Below are 18815 nucleotides of genomic sequence, written 5' to 3' on the forward strand. Positions count from 1 at the left end.
ATAAACGAATTTCGTTGACTGACCCTATGGCTGATCCGGTTAAAATTCAACCATACGTACAAACTCCTGTTCAACAAACTGTTGAGAGTTCGGACGTTGCGGAGTCACCTGTTCACCTTTGGATCTAACTTCAGATGGAACAAGAATCATCCACCAGAATTGATCATCGGAAATCCTTTTTCTCCTCGAAGGACAAGATGTCAATTGATGGATGAAATGACCAATTCTGCCTTTATTTCTCAAATTGAACCTAAGAAAATTGATGAAGCCGTGGTTAATCCAGATTTGGATGAATGCCATGCAGGAGGAGTTAAACCAATTTGTGAGGAATTAAGTGTGGTATCTAACTCCAAGACCGAATGATCAATCAATCATTGGAACTAGACGGGTCTTTAGAAATAAGCTTAGTAAAGATGGCTTAGTTATAAGAAACAAAGCTCGGTTAGTTGCTAAGGATACAAATAGGAGGAAGACATTGACTTTGATGAGTCATTTGCACCTGTAACTAGACTTGAGGCAATCAGAATCTTCCTAGCTTATGCATCATTTAAGAATTTTAAAGTTTTTCAAATGGATGTGAAAAACGCATTTTTAAATGGTAAACTAAATGAAGATGTTTATGTTGAACAACTCCCTGGTTTTTTTTTATCATACTTTACTAAATCATGTCTTTAAACTCGACAAAGCTTTATATGGTTTGAAACAAGCTCTAAGAGCTTGGTATGATACTTTGACTAAGTTTTTATTTGATCATAATTTCGTTAATGAAACTGTTGATAAAACATTGTTTAGATTTGTTAAAAATTCTCACATTCTACTTGTTCAAGTATATGTTAATGGCATTATATTTGGGTCAACTAACCCCAAATTGTGTGAGAAATTTTCTAAGTTGATGCAGAATAAGTTTGAAATGAGTATGATGGGAGAATAAACGTTCTTCCTCGGCCTTCAAGTTTGTCAGCTAGAGAAAAGAACATTCAACAATCAAGCCAAATACACCAAGGAACTGCTGAAGAAATTCGGGATGGAGAACTGCTCTACTACAGCTACTCCAATGAGCTCCTCTAGCAAACTAGACAAAGATGACGGTGGACAGGGTGTAGACATCACTTCCTACAAAGGTCTCATCGGATCTTTGCTCTATCTTATTGCTAGTAGGCCAAACATTTAATTTGCTGTTGGTGTCTGTGGAAGATTCCAGGTTAATCCTAAACTCTCTCACTTTACTAGTACTAAACGTATTTTGAAATATTTGAAGGAAACTCAAAATGTGGGACTATGATATCCGAAGGATTCCAGTTTCAATTTAACAAGTTTCTCAGATGCAGACTATGCAGGGTGCAAAATAGATAGGAAAAGCACGAGTGAAACTTGCCAGTTCCTTGGAGATCGTCTAATCTCATGGTTCAGCAAGAAGCAGACATCCATTGCCACGTCTACAGCTGAAGCCGAGTATCTTGCTGCAGGGAATTGCTGCTCTCAGCTCTTGTGGGTTCAACAACAACTAAGGGACTATGGGATCGAGGCAGAAGAATCTCCAATTTTCTGCGATAACACAAGTGCAATTGCCATCAACTACAATCCAGTTCTGCATTCTCGGATAAAGCACATCGAAAGCAGACATCATTTTATCCGAGAGTATGTCAGTCAGCATATTCGCCTTGAATATGTTCCAATAGATCAACAAACGTCAAACATCTTCACGAAGCCACTACCCAAGACTAAGTTTTTTCACTTTAGAATATCTTAGGACTTGTTGATCTTGACTGATTTTCTTTTATGCATGAATTAAGGGGGAATATGTGTTTCAAATGTAACTTGATAGACAAGTAGGCAAAGGTCTCAATACGTCTAATGGATCAGTGGTCTAAGAAGTAAATCTACTTAGACATAAGTTTGCTTAAGTAGTCTACACCTCTGTTTTGATGAAGGTCTTGGTTAATAACCTGCGCGGTTAGATGTTGACGTCTAATATACGTTTAGACGTTTATAAGACAAGATCAATTGGACGCTCACGTCTAACTAAACACACGTCTAGCACGTGGTGTATATGCGTAATTAGACAGTCAAAGTATGATATACTTTTGATTGTCTATAAGACAAACGTGATTAGACGCTGACATCTAATAGACACATATCCAAATTAGAGGCAAAGAAATTGGAAAAATAAATTAGACGTCTAACTACTTATGTAATTAGACTGTTTCATCTTAGCTATTGGACAACTATCCACTACCACCGTATCTGTCTATGTAATTTTCCCACCAAAATTAAAATAGTCACCTCTTAAATGGATTGAAGCACATGTGTCCTTTAATGGTTTCAAGAGTGACTAAAATGTCTGATGACTTTCAATACACATTTAACATTAATAGTTTATCTCATGATTAATATTAAATGCTAGCTGCCTCAACTGATGCATCTCTTGGGAATAGATGTCTTAGGCTTTTGACGGTTCATATAATCATTACATAAATACATCAGCATTTCTCTATTTAAGAAACGGTAATACTCAAAGGCTTAAGTATCTCCCTCTTGAATCTTCGACTCTCTCTCTAAGAGTTCTTCGTTTGTCTCTTCGTATTCTTCAAGAATCTTCACCTCCTCTTTTAAAATGGGTTCTCTTTCACCTTCTACCACTTCAAATTGACTTCTACTCTGTTTCCATGATGGAAATCCCTAGGAAAGTAGCTATATTCGATTCACTTAAAGCATCAGGCCTCGAGAAATTCCTCCAAGCCCCCGTCGTCATTCATGAACCTGAAGTTCGTGAAATTTTCAATTTCGCTGGGCTATACGAAGGCGTGCTCGTTGCAGCCAAAATATTTGATGATATTGTTACCTTCACTGAAGTGTCCTTCGCTCGTTTCTTCAACCTTCCATTTGAGGGACTGTCTAAGTTCCCTACATCCTCGAAGGAAGTCCTAACTGAAATGGGGCTTGTCTTCTCCGATACTTTTCTTGATGGGACTCTAGTTCCTGTCAATAACTCTGGACTGCAGTCCTCTCTGAAAGTTGAGTTCGCCTTACTCAACAACATCATTTCTCGATCTCTAACCATTACTCGAAGATGGTCTTCGAGATGATGATTGATATCAACAAGGGGACAACAATCAACTGGTTGAGAGTCATTTTCCGCAATTATATGGGGATGTTTGAAAGGAGATCCCCTAGATATGTTGTTCCGCTCAACATGTTTCTTCCTTCTATCTTTAATAGTGTCTCGGGATCTGGGATTCTCATCAAATCATTAAGGGTCCTGAACTATTAAAAGGTTCTTGACTACATTGTCCAAGATAAGAGACTCAAGCAAAAGAAAAGAAATCGGGAGACCCTTCTGGCCGAAAGAGATTAGTAGGTATCCATTTCTCCTAATGATGTTAAAAAGGGGGAAAAGGAAAAGATTGGCCTTAGATTTAGGGGGAAAGAAAATATTTTGCTGTTTTTGAAAATCTTTCGATTATCGATTATGTTACGTCTCTTTTGAAATATGAATATATAGTCTTTTGCTATCTATTGCGTTGATGATTATAAAATGTGCTTATACATCTCTAATCTTTTATTTAAGTTTTAACATCATAAAAAAGGGGGGAAACTGTTGGGTCAAATTAATTTGACTAACGTTATTTTGATGATGAATATGTGTAAAACTTAAATAAGAATGAAGTTAAGCCGTCTAAATTGTGTTTATGCAGGAGCATCAAGATCTGTCTAACTTAGATGCGAACTAAACATGCTATTTAGACGTGTTGCGATTTAGACATGCAGTCTAACAGATACGTAGTTAGACGTGTAGTCTAACAGATGCGTAGTTAGACGTGTAGTCTAACAGATGCGTAGTTAGACGTGCAGTCTAACAGATGCATAGTTAGATGTGCAGTCTAACAGATACGTAGTTAGATGTGCAGTCTAACAGATGCGTAGTTAGACATGCAGTCTAATAAATGCGTAGTTAGACGTGCAATCTAACAGATACGTAGTTAGACGTGCAGTCTAATAGATGCGTAGTTAGACGTGCAGTCTAACAAATATGTAGTTAGATGTGCAGTCTAACAGATGCATAGTTAGACATGCAGTCTAATAGATGCATAATTAGACGTGCAGTCTAACAGATGTGTAGTTAGACGCGCACTAACAGATATGTAGTAGACGTGCAGTCTAACTGATGCGTAGTTAGACGTGCAGTCTAACAGATACGTAGTTAGATGTTTAGTCTAATAGATACGTAGTTAGACGTGTAGTCTAATGGATGCGTAGTTAGACGTGTAGTCTAGTAGATGCGTAGTTAGACGTGTAGTCTAAATCCATTAGACTTGGTGATCTAATGGATCTCGCTATTAGACGTTGGCGTCTAACTCCCTTAGAATTGGCAGTCTAATGGAGCACGTCTAATGCTTCGCTTCAGTAGTCGTTTGAAGTTAGCATACGTCTACCCACGATCAACTGGTTGTACGTTACTCCTACTCCACTCATTCGTGTAGTCCAGTACGCTAGCTATTTGAACAAATGAATGAATGTCGCGTAAGTAAACATTCTTCTCCCTACTTGTTCTATGCAGGAGAATTACAGAAGAATGTTTGGCGCACTACCAGTTCGGTACGGCCACGATCCTTGTGCACAGAGCCTAATATACTCTTGTACTATGGGCAGCTTTCTAATGGACGCTTGCCACGTGTCCATCTAGAAGATTCGACCGTTGGTGCCTTTCTACAATATACAGATGCCAAAGGACAACGGACGATCTCTCTCTCTCTGTCTCAGGTATTGATGATTGCTTGCTTACTTGCTCACTGATTTGTACATCTTCAAGTTTAAGAGATAATCAAAATCCGTTTAGCTGAGTGATATTCTTAATCATATTGTAAGTTGAACAGAGCTTGTTGTTTTCAATAGAGAGTTAGCTAGCCAGTAAACTGTATTTGATTCAAAGAAGTATAGTGAAATCCTTCCGGTGGTTGGAAGAAGGGGTGACGTAGGAGAGTTTGTTCTAAACATCCATAAACAACTTACTGTTCTTTACATTCCGTCTTTCCTTCTCTCATTGGTTCGTAGCTTCAAACCTGAGCAAACAGTTCCGCACTTGAATCGCTTCAAGTGTTTTCAAGGGTTTGTGAAGAATAGAAAGTGATACTTATCCCTAACAGGATTTCTATCAAACCGTTTTCCATAAGTCGTCATCAATAGTTAGACCCCGTCTCTATTGATTACACCGATCCTATCATAAGGCATGAGACCAACAAATTTCATATTGCATTTGAATGGATAAATTTACTCTTAGGAACAGATCCTTTCACGCTCTAAAATGAAAGACGTTAGGTGAATCTCAAAATTGGAAGACGCATAAGAAAAAAAAAACCTTTGAAATTGGTAGGGAGAAGAGAGAGAAAAAGATGATCTCAAATTCTACGAGGGTTATTCGAGAGAAAAAAGATTGACGAAATAAAAAAACATTGTACAACACGATACTTTTAAAATACGTCAATTATTAAAAAATATAATATATATATAATATTAAGTTGAATATAAATAGAGATAAAAACTCACTTTCAACATTCATAATAAGTTTGGGCGGTGAAAAATACTGAGCGTGAGCGACGACAACTTGTCAATGAGTGTGATTTGTAAAGATAAAACAGTAAGGCAAGAAAAACTCTAAAGAAGATAAAGTAACGAAAAAAAGATGTAAAAGTGGGCCTAGAAGAAAAAAATGACCAATTTAGTTTCTCTTCTTTTTACTAATTTTATAATTTGTCCCCAAAATTTTTATGGTTTTCAATTTGACCTCTAATTATTTTTGTAATTTCACAAAAAAAATGTATCAAAAAATGTGCCTAGGTCATACTCAAATTGTATTGGATTGGTCAAACCTACATAAAGTCAACGATACTTATTTTTCTGTATTTGATACTCAATTTGGCGTATGGCGTATTATATACCCCGTATTCATATAAAATACTCCATTTTTTCTAAGTATTCGTGCTACTTAGTTCTTAGGATAGGGTTTATGATAGTTCATTAAACTGGTTAGGGTTTGATAGATAATGAATAAAAGTTAAAAATATTTCTAAAAAATAGCCAAAATATTTGTGGTAAATATCGTCTATTAAAGGGATAGACACGTTAATCATAAAGTTAAGGTCCTTTTTCACGTATAACCAAACACCGAACCCCCTTTTAAAAGTGTACACCAAAAAGAAGTCGTACTATTTTGGCTCTTTATGAGAGTTGATACCAAATTTTCTCATTCATAAATTAGGAAATATTTTTTTTAGAAATTATTTGGGGTTAGAGGCTTGGTTACATCTGGGAAAGGGCCTCATCCTTATACCCTATGTGCTCGTCTAAAAGGATGGTCTCTACATCTAAACTATTGATGTTTTAAATAAGAGAAGATAATTTTACACTATAAAGAATAATTTAAAACATATGCGTACTTCTATGTTAAAAACGTATTTCTAATATATGACTATGGGACCATGCCCAATCTGATCATAAACATGCATATAGGTCAATCATAGTACATAGTTAGAATATGTAAAATAAATATGAACTTATACATGTTGCGAGAGAGAGTAAAAAGTGGAGTAAGAATAAATGAGGTGGTTGTAACATGTCTTATTTGCGAAGTAAGCCGAGGCTTCTAGTTTCTCGATCAAAATCATAACCAAGCACTTGACATCTTCGGTCAGAAAGCTGACCTAGGAGCGAGGCATTCTCGGTTGAAAAGAAGACCTAGGTGAAAACTATCACCTTAAGAATGAAAGGGGAGTAATAACAATCGTAGTGGAATGCAAGACAATAGCGTAAAGTAAGAATGAATGAAATAACGATACAAGAATCTTACCTAAGTTCGAACCAACAATGGCATATGTCATGCTTTCGGAGAATTGATTCAATAGAGTTATAATAGGGATTATAACTCTAACTCTATCCGTTTGTTCTAGGTTTTAGTCTCACACACTCTCCTCGTTTACAATGTATATATATAGGCATTTAGAAATCATAATTAGGGTAAACATCATGTGATATCCTTGACATCTCCACCATTATATGATCTCGTGGCGATTTAGTTGGCATTTCTATAATAATACGATTTGATTGACATCTTTACCATTATGTGATTTCTTTCCTTTTTGAATCTAACAAATAATCGCCAAGCCATTTTGTTGCGGTGTATGTCAAACAGTTTTGTGATGAACCATCCCTTTCCTTGAACCTTCCCTTTCCTTGATAAACTAATTGAACCTCCTCGCCTAGGTACGCCACCATTATTTGTTCGGAGCTTTTTAACCTTCTTCTCGGTCTATTTCTCTACCATCTTCTTCCACTCATTGAACTTAGCAATGCCTCATCCATGGTGCTTCAAGATGTATACCCAACCTTGCGCGAACATCACCAATGAAGGTGATAAAGTACCAACCTCCACATGGAATTGCAGTCCTCATCCAACCCCCATAAGTCTTAGTGAAAATAACTGATCATCTCCTAAGTCACCTCAATTGACCGCCCAAACTTCACCCTCGTAGCTTTACTATATATGTAGTTCTCAACAAAACTCTAGATCATCAAGTTTCTTCTTGCGAAAAATAGCCTCTCTTACCCTCTCAGAGAGAATAAATTCCTCCAAGGTCCGAGACGTGTCATTCGTCCGTCAATACCCTCTCAATTCCATCATGTCATCTTCAAACAACACTATTCTGATCCTCATTACCCCACAAGACTTGTTTGTACATAATAAAAACATCGCCCACCGAAGTCTTTTCATAGGTCTCGAACCAATTTCTCGTTAGGTGTCATATATAACGAACACCCAAAACTCCATAATCCATGTTTTTCGGACTAATAAGTGGAGACAATAAGAACGTCCACACTTTCTACCCATTCTCAACCTCTTGAACAACCACCAGGTTCTCCGCTCTTCTATCCGTCGTTACTCAAATCTGAACAATCTCGCTTAAAGTGTCCCTACTTGTCATACATTGTAGCACTTGGTAGATTCTTCCCAAGAGACGTCAAACACCTTTCTTCTTGCTTTATTGTCTCTCCTCTAGTTCTCCCTCGAACTAAGAGTTCATTTACACTGACTTTGCTCTCTTCATTCTTCCCCTTTTGGTCCATCGTTCTCAACACACTCATCACATCATCGAGGGTAAGCTCCTCCCTCCCATGCTCGAGTATGTCTACGAATGTCTCATATGATTTTGGTAAAGAATTCAAAAGTATCATCACCTTATCCTCATCATTGTTTTCTCCCTGATGTTTTCCAAATCAAGAAGAATCTTGACATAATCATCGAGATGCATGCTACAAGTCATTCCCCTCAAATGTTCTAAACTTGAAGAATCTATGCTTGATGTAGATTCAAGACGATAATGTCTTAGTCATATACAAAGATTACAACTGAAGCCATACATCTATTGTCTTCGTGACACTATCAACCTCTCGCAACACCTTATCATAAAGACTAAGAATGAATGTTTATAGGCCCTTTCCAACACATCCATATTTTCTTCGTGTCCAACGAGGCCGTGTAATTGCGATTCCCCCTTGAGTGTTTTAGAAACCTCATGTTTCCTAAGTGTGCCTTCGTCTTCATCTTCCAACCCAAAGTTCTTTGTCCCATCGAACTTCTCGATATCAACCCTAGAAGTCGAACCCATCTCAAATATTTAAAATAATTGACTAAAACAAGAAAAATACTCACCAAAAAAAATATAATTGTGATCGCCTTAGCCCAGTTTGGCTTTGATACCAGTTTGTGATGTAAACTATTAACTTAAGAATGAAAGCAGAATAATAACAACCATAGTGAAATGCAGAACAATATCGTAAAAGTAAGAAATAATGAAATAACTAAAAGAATCTACCTAGGTTCAGACACAATAATGTCCTACGTCCTACTTTCGGAGAATCGATTCGATAGAGTTATTAAGGATTACAAACTCTATCTCTCTCTGTTTGTTCTAAGTATTACTCCACACACTCTTCTTGTTTCCAATGTAGTATATATATAACTTTGTAGAATTCATAATTAGGGTAAGATCATGTGATATCTATGATATCTCCACGACGATATAATCTCGTGGCAATTTAGTTGATATTTCCATAATAATACGATTTGATGACATCTTCACTATTATGTGATTTCATGCCTTATTGAATCCACAAATAATTACACATATTTCCTTCCTCTTTTTTACCTAACATTGAGGCACTGAATTGGGCCTCAAAACCTTAGGCCAATTCCATAGTGACCATCTTGGATGCCTGACTAAGATAGGTCTTCTTTAACCTCTCTACGCCAACTTTGAAATTTTGTCTACTTCATCTTCATTCTCAGATCCAAATGAACATAATGTTCTCTACACCATGCTGACCCTATTCTCGAACCTCTTAAATGTTGTCCTTCGTCGTGTAGGAGAACAAAAGTACCTCTTAACCTGCAATAACCAAACTAGACCAACCAAATGTATCCAAAACACTCTTATACTATTATAAACTAAAAAATAGAAAACTGTGCCTATTTACAAACTATTAGGAAAACTATTTAGAAACGTTCCTAAATTTTTTAAAGTCCTAAATTTGATCATCCTTGGGTTGTTGTTTTTTAGCAAAATATCAAGAACATCAAACCAAATTTTTTCGAACTTTCAAATAAATTTGGGCTTATCTTTTCTATGATGAATGTAACAGTTCTAACTCACTAGATAGTTTCTAAATCATTCAAAGAGTGATTTTCAATCACAAATTTAGAGGACAATATAAAATTAGAAATAACAAAATTAAAATGTATAAAACTCGAACTTCCTTATATATGTACTAAGATAGAATGAAGTCTTACAATTGGTTGGAAATAGTTTCTCGAAACTTTTTCAGTCCCTAAAACGAAACTCTAACTCTTCCTTAAAAATTTCCCCCAAAAGCCTTGAAAGCTTTCTTGGAGCTTAGACGGAGGATATTGATTCTACTCGCACTTGGCTTTTGGCACCTCCCATCTTCTTTAAGAAAATTTTTTGTCTCCTTTTCGGGTCCCCTAAATATGAAGATTTACTCTTTACATATAGTTGCACTAGAACTTGGAGATTCTTTAAACCTTCCAATGTATGACAATACATAGGTTATTCCCGCATTTTTTTTGGTTTCCGCATTTTTTTTTGTAGACACTCATTTTTCATTCTCCCAATGTTATAGTTTATACATTTTAATAAATCTCAATCCTATAGTTCTTTAAAATTCATATACGAGCTTATTGCATAGATTATTAAATAAATAATTATTTTGGGAGATATAGTTGTGTCGATCGGACAATAGAACTAATTAATTTCGAACTATAAAATAATAAGAAGAAACAAGGTTAGATAAGAGTAATTTAATATATTATTAATATATTTTAAATTTATTGAATAAATATTTATTTTTGGAGACATCATCGTGGTCAATCGGAATACAAAAAAAAATTCCGAGTTAAATAAGCCAAAATATATAAAATAGTGATATTTATAAATACATGAATATATTTATTATTAATACGATATTATTTATTGTGTAGGTATTCTGAAAATGAAAAAAAAAGAAAAGGAAAATAAATGGAGGAACTAGCTAATAGGAGGGCTAGAATTGGAAGTCACCTAGATTACATAACATATCCAAACGCCAAAGAGTTTTCCTCGGCGTGCAACAAATCCCTATTATTTTTGGAGAATTTCAAAAGGTCATAACTTTTGGGCACCAAATTAACCCTCGAAAATGTCCCACATGAACACGAAATATGTGAAATTCAAATACACTAGCAAATTTGAACAAAAGAGAGCCACATATTTCTGATTTGGACTCCCACAAGTTTCGACTACAGATAGAGTTTTCTTAAATTATTTAGGTTAAACCTAGAATTGGTTCAAGACCGCTTTCTATAGTTAATTTATTCAATTTATAAATATTTTAGAAGAAAAAAGAGAGAAAAATATCAAGTCGAGAGCCCCTGATTTTCTACTTGACCATTATTATTCATAAAAAGCTTCAATTTGTCTCTTGATAAACTAGACATTTTCATGACCATTGTAATCGATATGAACTACTCTTAGGGCCATCCATAAATATTATACGAATCCTTACTCTAATCATTCATTGTCTTTAAACTTGATTGAATACAATTTATTTTTTGGCAATTTTGAGTTTATGTTTGTTGATTGTGTTTTTTTATCGAATTGATTGCATATTATGTTTATATTGATGATATAAGAACTTTCAACCTAGAATTGTAATATCAATCTTTAAATAAAAACCTCAAATTTTAAAAAAATAACATATTATGATTGTATCATGTTTCTTGGGCACTTGTTCGAGAATAAGTGCTCAAGAACAATCGTACATATTATATGTAACCGAAATGGGTTGACTTTAGTCTTTAAAAAAATGATGTTTTAAAATTATTCAAAGGCTATGATTTTATGTGTAGAACAACCTCGGAGATCTTGATTTTTCCGAAGATTTTGGTGTTATAGGTACATGTTTGGTTGTATATTTATGTGTTAAGGATGGTAGGGAACATTTCTATGGGATATTCCGTTTTATGATTATTTTACATTTTAGAATTTTGGTGTTCTTGAGTATAGGTCATCCGATCGTGGCATGGTGTTCGATCGAGAAAACCAGCCACAACAATATGTTGCGACTGAGGGTTAGAACATAGGGGTGTTAATTCTAATTGAGAGAATGACTTGATGACCATCCGTACGAGCGACCATGGTGTCCGACCAAGGTTTTTCTAGCAATTCGATTGGGGATCAGCCTTGAATCGACTGTGACCCAGGCCCGCGACCCGCTAATTTGACCGACCTTGACCCGCTTCTCCTTAAGCCTTGTTTCTTTCTTCGGTTTATTTTGTATTTTTGTATTTACTTCTTTAGTTTTTTCTTTTATTTTCTTTAATTATTTTTAAAAATAAATAAAAAATATAAAACACATGAAAATATTATTTTCGACAAAAACCAAAATTTATTTTCTAATAACGGTTGTTTGCCAAAAATTTAATATTTTCCTAACTTTCTAGTGTCATAACTTTGAAACAGGTTGTCCAAAAATATATGAGGTCGATATATTTGCGGTAATAAAAAATATTCCAATATAGAAAATCGACCACTTCTATATTTTTGGACATTTTAATGTTTTACGACTTCTTCTAATATGTCCTCCATTAATGTTATGAAAATGTTTAAATAATTGTATATGCATGCCCATGTCAATTATATTATTTTAGATCTTCCTGCATGTTTCTATAATCAAGGTCGTTTTCTCTAAGGACATGATGATCCATCACATAACCCTATGTAGAATAATTAGAAAAATGACACGACGCCTTCTAAAAGAATATCCTACAAAAACAAAGGAAGTACCTGAATGTCATTCTCCAAGAATACGAGCTGGTCCAGGAAAACAAAGAGGAAAAAATTACTAGTGTGTAAACATGCTACAACCTAAAGCCCGTGACATTCGTCAACACTTTTTCCCTTTTAGACTCTCCATATAAAATATCAACAAGAGAGTTCTGTCTGTAATAAATAGTCGAGTGTGTTTATAACAAACTCTATGTTTGCTTATCGAATTATAAGGAGATGCTAAATCTCTAGGATTCATTTATATGCATATGCATTGCATTTGTACTTTGTTACAATTACAACTCCCACCTCTTTCTATTTTCAACTGTTTACGACTACGATAAGCCAACACGGCCCCCATAAAGAGAGACCAAAATACTAGACGTTTTATACACCACCAGATGCCCGAAGAACCTCTAGTACCGGGAAACGGTCCTCTATGAACCGAATTCAGGGAAATGAATGTAACGTAACAGCTTCTTTAGCTAATTAGCAGATTCCGTCTACATCCCAAAACTTACCTTCTTCTTCTCGATTTCCTAACCATGAAATCCCGTTTATGTTCACCCATATTAACCCTAGTTTTATGGGTCAACAAGCTCAAGAGGAAGTCTCTCTCTATGAAGACTCTAAAGAGGATATTAATCAAATCACACATGTAAAACATGAGGAGGTAATCAACCCCCTATAACCATAGGAAAAAAAAATTCCAATGGCGGACCAATCACCGCTAACGGAATATGAACGACAGATGGCTCAGGTTCAAGCCATGCAAGGAGAATGCAAGCCTAGCTAAACAAGATAGTTAAAGGCAAAAGCACTAAGGAACATTATTACTGAAAAGATTCCTATGAAAGTTGGTGAACGAATAGTCATTTCATTAGTCCATCAAGCTTCCAACTCTATCCAAGTACATCCGAAAAAAGCGATCTGTTTATCTTCAAAACATACACTTCCGTAATGACTCCATTGCGACTTGGAAGAATCAACTATTCTACACTTATTTCTTTAGTACCTCGACGACACTTCTCTGCGCTAGTATCACCTACAAAAGATAGTCTAATTACAAAGTATAGAGAAACTGGTTACAACGTTCATAGAACGCTTCTCAATGCATCTCAACCTCGAACGACCATAAAATAGGTTGAAGAACATCAAACAAGGAGAAAATGAGAAATTATTTGTGTTTAATTGAAAGATGGAAAGTTGTTGCCGAGGAAATCGATTCCCTCATGAGCGATAACGTCAGATCGATATGATTTTGGATAGCGTTAATGACGATATTCTGTTGGATTCTCTATCAAAATCTTCCAAAATATGAAGAAATTGCAGAAGAACGACAATAACTTCGTTGACGCTATCGAGAAAGAAAGGAGAGAGAGGGGAAAGTAGTCAAGCTATCCTAACCACCAAGTCGTTTCTCGAGAAAGGAAAAGATAGAAGTATACCATGTAACCACTACCTAACAGGAGAAATCGCCTCAAAAGACGAGCCCAAGTAAGACTCCACAGCCTAAGGTAGGTCCAATCACTCCTACAAAAACCACACCTCCAAAGGCACTTAGACCTCCTAGAGTCTTTGACGATTTAGGAATGCCTTTAAGTCAAGTGATGAAAATTCTTCAGGAAAAAAATCTCATCAAACCCCTCTCTCTAAAATAGATAGACTATTCTTGGGAAATATGAGAATGTTTGGTGCGACTACCACCAAGCAAAGGGACACGCTATTGTGATCGATTTTTTACAAACATTTTTTTGATCGACTAGTTTGAAAATTCTGGGACGCTCTTTAAAAATTTTATTTTGAAAACGTGAGGGGAATTAATTTTAATATTTGAAAATTTTAAGTTTTGAAAATGAGGCTTTGTAGACAACTCCATATCTTACATTCCCGTCGAATCTGGGAGAGATTGGGAGTTTTTTAATGGGAAGTATGTCATATGCCTACTTTAACTTTTTCAATTTTAATTAATCCTCACGACTAGAGAGTCGCCACCTAATTTCAAAAATTAGGAAATTAAGATAAGTGAGTTCGGCGTTTGGTTACGTGTGGGAAAGGGTTTAAGACGTTATGTCCCACAACGCCCCTAAGGTTACATGGAAGCAACACATATCTATAAACTTTATATGATGGAGAAAAGTTTCTAGGTTTGCTTTCATGGTTTGTATATAAAAGGTACTTAGGCTCATTTTTCATCAAGTCTCATATACCATCTAAGAGAGAAAAACAATAGCTTAGAAGTACCAAACAAAATCATAGAAGAAGATATTAAGGGATTAAGCAATGGCTGGAGGTATGAACTTGATCTGTTTTTGCTTCCGCGTTAATGGCATGATTTGACAAAATTGAAACTTACATTTGGTATCAGAGCATGGTTTTTCCTTTGCCTTGCTAATTATTATGGATATATGAATTTATGGTTTTGTTCATGTATTCGATTTTGCTAAGACTAAGTTATGAAATCAGATACATGTTAAATACAAATCATGTTTTTGATAAACTTAGACCATTTTTTCGATGGCAATTCTTTTTTATATGCTCGCATAGTTAAATTCTAGTGAAAAGAAGCCACAGTTTTGAATATGTTAAAGTGTACGGTTTGATTTAAAATAACATATTTGATATTAATTTTAAGAGCTCATTCATTATTAATTGTATAAATAATTTATTTTGCAATGAATGAGATATTGTTTAATTTAATGTCTAGTGATTCATATGATTTTAATTAATTAAGGATTAGACACAACATCCCTAATTAACTAAAGTTATATATATAGTTTTTAGAATCACATCTGATTAATGACATTAAATTGTGATTAATCGTAAGAAATGTGAAAACTTTTATCCCACATGAATTTTTATCACATTTTTTATGATTAATTAGGATAAGATATTAAATTATATATTCTAATTTACCCACGGGGATTAAAAAAGAAGACTTAATTTAATAGTTTTATCATATAATCAGATTGAATTTAATAGAATTAGAACTTTAGCTCACATGCAAGTTTTATGTCTCTAGATTCATTTTTTTTTATCAACATTAATTACATTGGTAACATGTTATATGGTTTAAGTTAGCTTCAAGTTTTGATAAAATTAACATGTTTTTTTTATTTAAAATACAGCAGTACAGCCTGTTAATTACTCTGATATAAAACTGGACGTTCCCAAGCTAAATGGGGACAACTATAAAATCTGAAAGGAGAGAATTCTTCTTCATTTGGGATGGTTAAACATTGACTATGCTATCAGGAAGAATGAATCCCCTGCTATAACTAGAGAAATTATTCCAGAAGATATTGATCTTTATGAAAAATGGGAGCGATCTAATCGTCTTTGCGTTATGTTTATAAAGACCAAAATATCTGATGGTATTACGGGTTCAATCGAGCAATATGATAATGTCTGTGCATTGTTGAAGGCAGTTGATGATCAATTTATGTCTTCGGAAAAAGCATTGGCTATCACCCTTATTTTACAATTCTCATCATTAACCGTTAAAGGGGTTAGTGGTGTGTCTGAGCATATCATGCGCATGAGGGACATAGCGGCTAAGCTAAAATCGTTGGAAGTTGAAATGTCGGATTCTTTCCTTGTTCATTTCATTTTGTGCACTCTTCCTTCACAATACAACCCTTTTAAAATTTCCTACAATACACATAAGGATAAATGGTCGATCAATGAACTAATGATCATGTGTGTTCAAGAAGAGGGTAGATTGGCCGTGGAAGAAGGTGAGAAAGTGAATATGGTAACACAAGGAAAGAAGAAGCAATATCAGGCCAAGGGCAAGGGAAAGGACAAAATTCCTCCTTATAAGGATATTAAGAAAGAAATCAAGTGTTTTTTTTTTAAAAAGAAGGGGCACATAAAGAAGGATTGTCCTAAATTCAAGAAATGGCTTGAGGATAAAGGTACTCAACTTTTATATGTTTGTTATGAATCCAATATGATTGATGTTAATCATAACACATGGTGGATTGATTATGGTTCTACAATCCATGTTACTAATTCCTTACAGAGATTGCAAAACCTAAGGAAACCAGTAGGAAGTGATCAAAGCATCTATTTTGTAAACAAGATGCCCTCACATGTGAAAGCAGTAGGAACGTGCAAACTAGTTTTAAGTAGTGGTTTATTTTGTTTTTGTAAAAACCTTTATATTCCGAACTTTGCTAGAAATTTAGTTTCAGTATCCAGACTAGTGTCATGTGGTTATTCCTTTAACTTTTCATACTCATGTTTAAGTTTAACTTATAAATCGGATGTTATTGGAAATGGTATTTTGTTGGATCGTCTTTTTCGTTTTAATTTGCAAAATGATCACAATTTAGCTATTATGCACGTTCAAAATACTATTGGTGTTAAAAAATGTGTTGTGAATGAAGAATCCTCTATGTTGTGGCATCAAAGATTGGGACATATCTCAATTGACAGAGTTGAAAGATTAGTGAATGATGGGGTACTCGGTACTCTAGATTTTACTGATTTTGAGACTTGTTTTAGTTGTATTAAGGGAAAACAGAAAAACAAGTCTAAGAAAGGTTCCAAGAGGAGTTCTGATGTATTGGATATTATTCATATAGATATTTGTAGTCCAGATATGGATGCATACAAGGATAAGTACTTTATCACCTTTATAGATGACTACTCGCGGTATATGTATCTCTACTTACTTAATAATAAGAATGAAGCACTTGATGCTTTTAAAATCTTTAAAGCTGAAGTAGAGAAATAATGTGAAAAACAAATTAAAATTGTGAGATCAGATAGAGGTGGAGAGTACTATGGTAGATACACTGAGAATGGACAATCATCTGGTCCGTTTGCGAGATTTTTTCAAGAAAATGGGATTGTTCCCCAATATACTATGCCTGGTTCTCCGGACCAAAATTGTATAGCTGAAAGAAGAAATCGAATATTATTGGACATGGTGCGTAGTATGATTGTTAGTTCCAAACTTCCTAAGTCTTTATGGACTGAAGCTCTTAAGACGACAATGTACATATTAAATCGAGTTCCAACAAAGGCCATCCAAAAGATGCCATTTGAGTTATTCAAAGGTTGGAAACCGAGTTTACGACATGTACGCGTTTGGGGATGTCCGTCTAAAGTCAGAGTTTACAATCCTCAAGAAAAGAAATTGGACCCAAGAACTATTAGTGGGTATTTCGTTGGATATGCCGATAGGTCTAAGGAATACATATTTTATTGTCCATCTAATAACACTAGGTTTGTGGAATCAAAGAACGCAAAATTTCTTGAGAATGACTTGATCAGTGGGAGTAATCAATGTCTAAATATTGGTCCTAAGAAAGACTATTCATATGTTCCGTGTACCACTTCGAGTTATGGAGTGACTGTTGTTAATAATTTGCCTCAAGTTCAAGAAAATGTTGAACAACCGGTCCAAAATGTTGAACCTAATCTTGTAGATCATGAAATTCAACAGATACCTGAACTTGTTGAACAACCTATTGAACAACAAGATCCTGATACTCAAGAGAATATTGATTAAATGATAAGGAGATATACTAGAATAAAGAGATCATCAATTCCTAGTGACTATATTGTGTATTTACAAGAAAATGACTACAATATTGGAGCCAAAAATGATCCTAAGACGATTTCACAGGTCATGAATTCTAAGGAATCAGACTTATGGTATAATGCCATGAAAGATGAGATGGATTTTATGGCATGTAATAGAGTCTAGAATCTCGTCGAATTGCCTGATGGTTTTCGAACCATCGGTTGTAAATGGGTCTTCAAAACAAAGAAAGACTCAAATGGCAACATCGAGAGACATAAAGGAAGACTTGTTGCCAAAGGATTCACTCAAAAAGAAGGAATTGATTATATAGAGACATTTTCTCTTGTATCTAAAAAAGATTCTCTTCGAATAGTTATGGCATTAGTAGCTCAATTTAACATTGAGCTACATTAAATGGATGTGAAAACGGCTTTCCTGAATGGTGATCTAGATGAGGTTGTTTTTATGAAACAACCAAAAGGTTTCTTATTTAGTGGTAATGAGAATTTGGTTTGCAAGCTTAATAAATCCATATATGGACTAAAACAGGCTTCTCGTCAGTGGTATTTAAAATTCCATGAAGTTATCACTTCATTTGATTTTGAAGAGAACCTCATGGATGAATGTATATATCAGAAGGTTAGTGGGAGCCATATTTTTTTTCTAGTGCTATATGTGGATGACATATTACTTGCTACTAATGATAAATATTTGTTATATGAGGTGAAACAATTTCTCTCAAGAAACTTTGATATGAGGAAATGGGTGAGGCATCTTATGTTATTGGGATTAAAATCCATAGGGATAGATCTCGAGGCATTTTAGGTTTGTCTCAAGAGACCTACATAAATAAAGTTCTTGAGAGATTTCGTATGAAGAATTGTTCACCAAGTATAGCACCGATA

Source organism: Impatiens glandulifera, chromosome 8 (genome assembly GCF_907164915.1).
Source record: "Impatiens glandulifera chromosome 8, dImpGla2.1, whole genome shotgun sequence".
Taxonomy (NCBI): domain Eukaryota; kingdom Viridiplantae; phylum Streptophyta; class Magnoliopsida; order Ericales; family Balsaminaceae; genus Impatiens; species Impatiens glandulifera.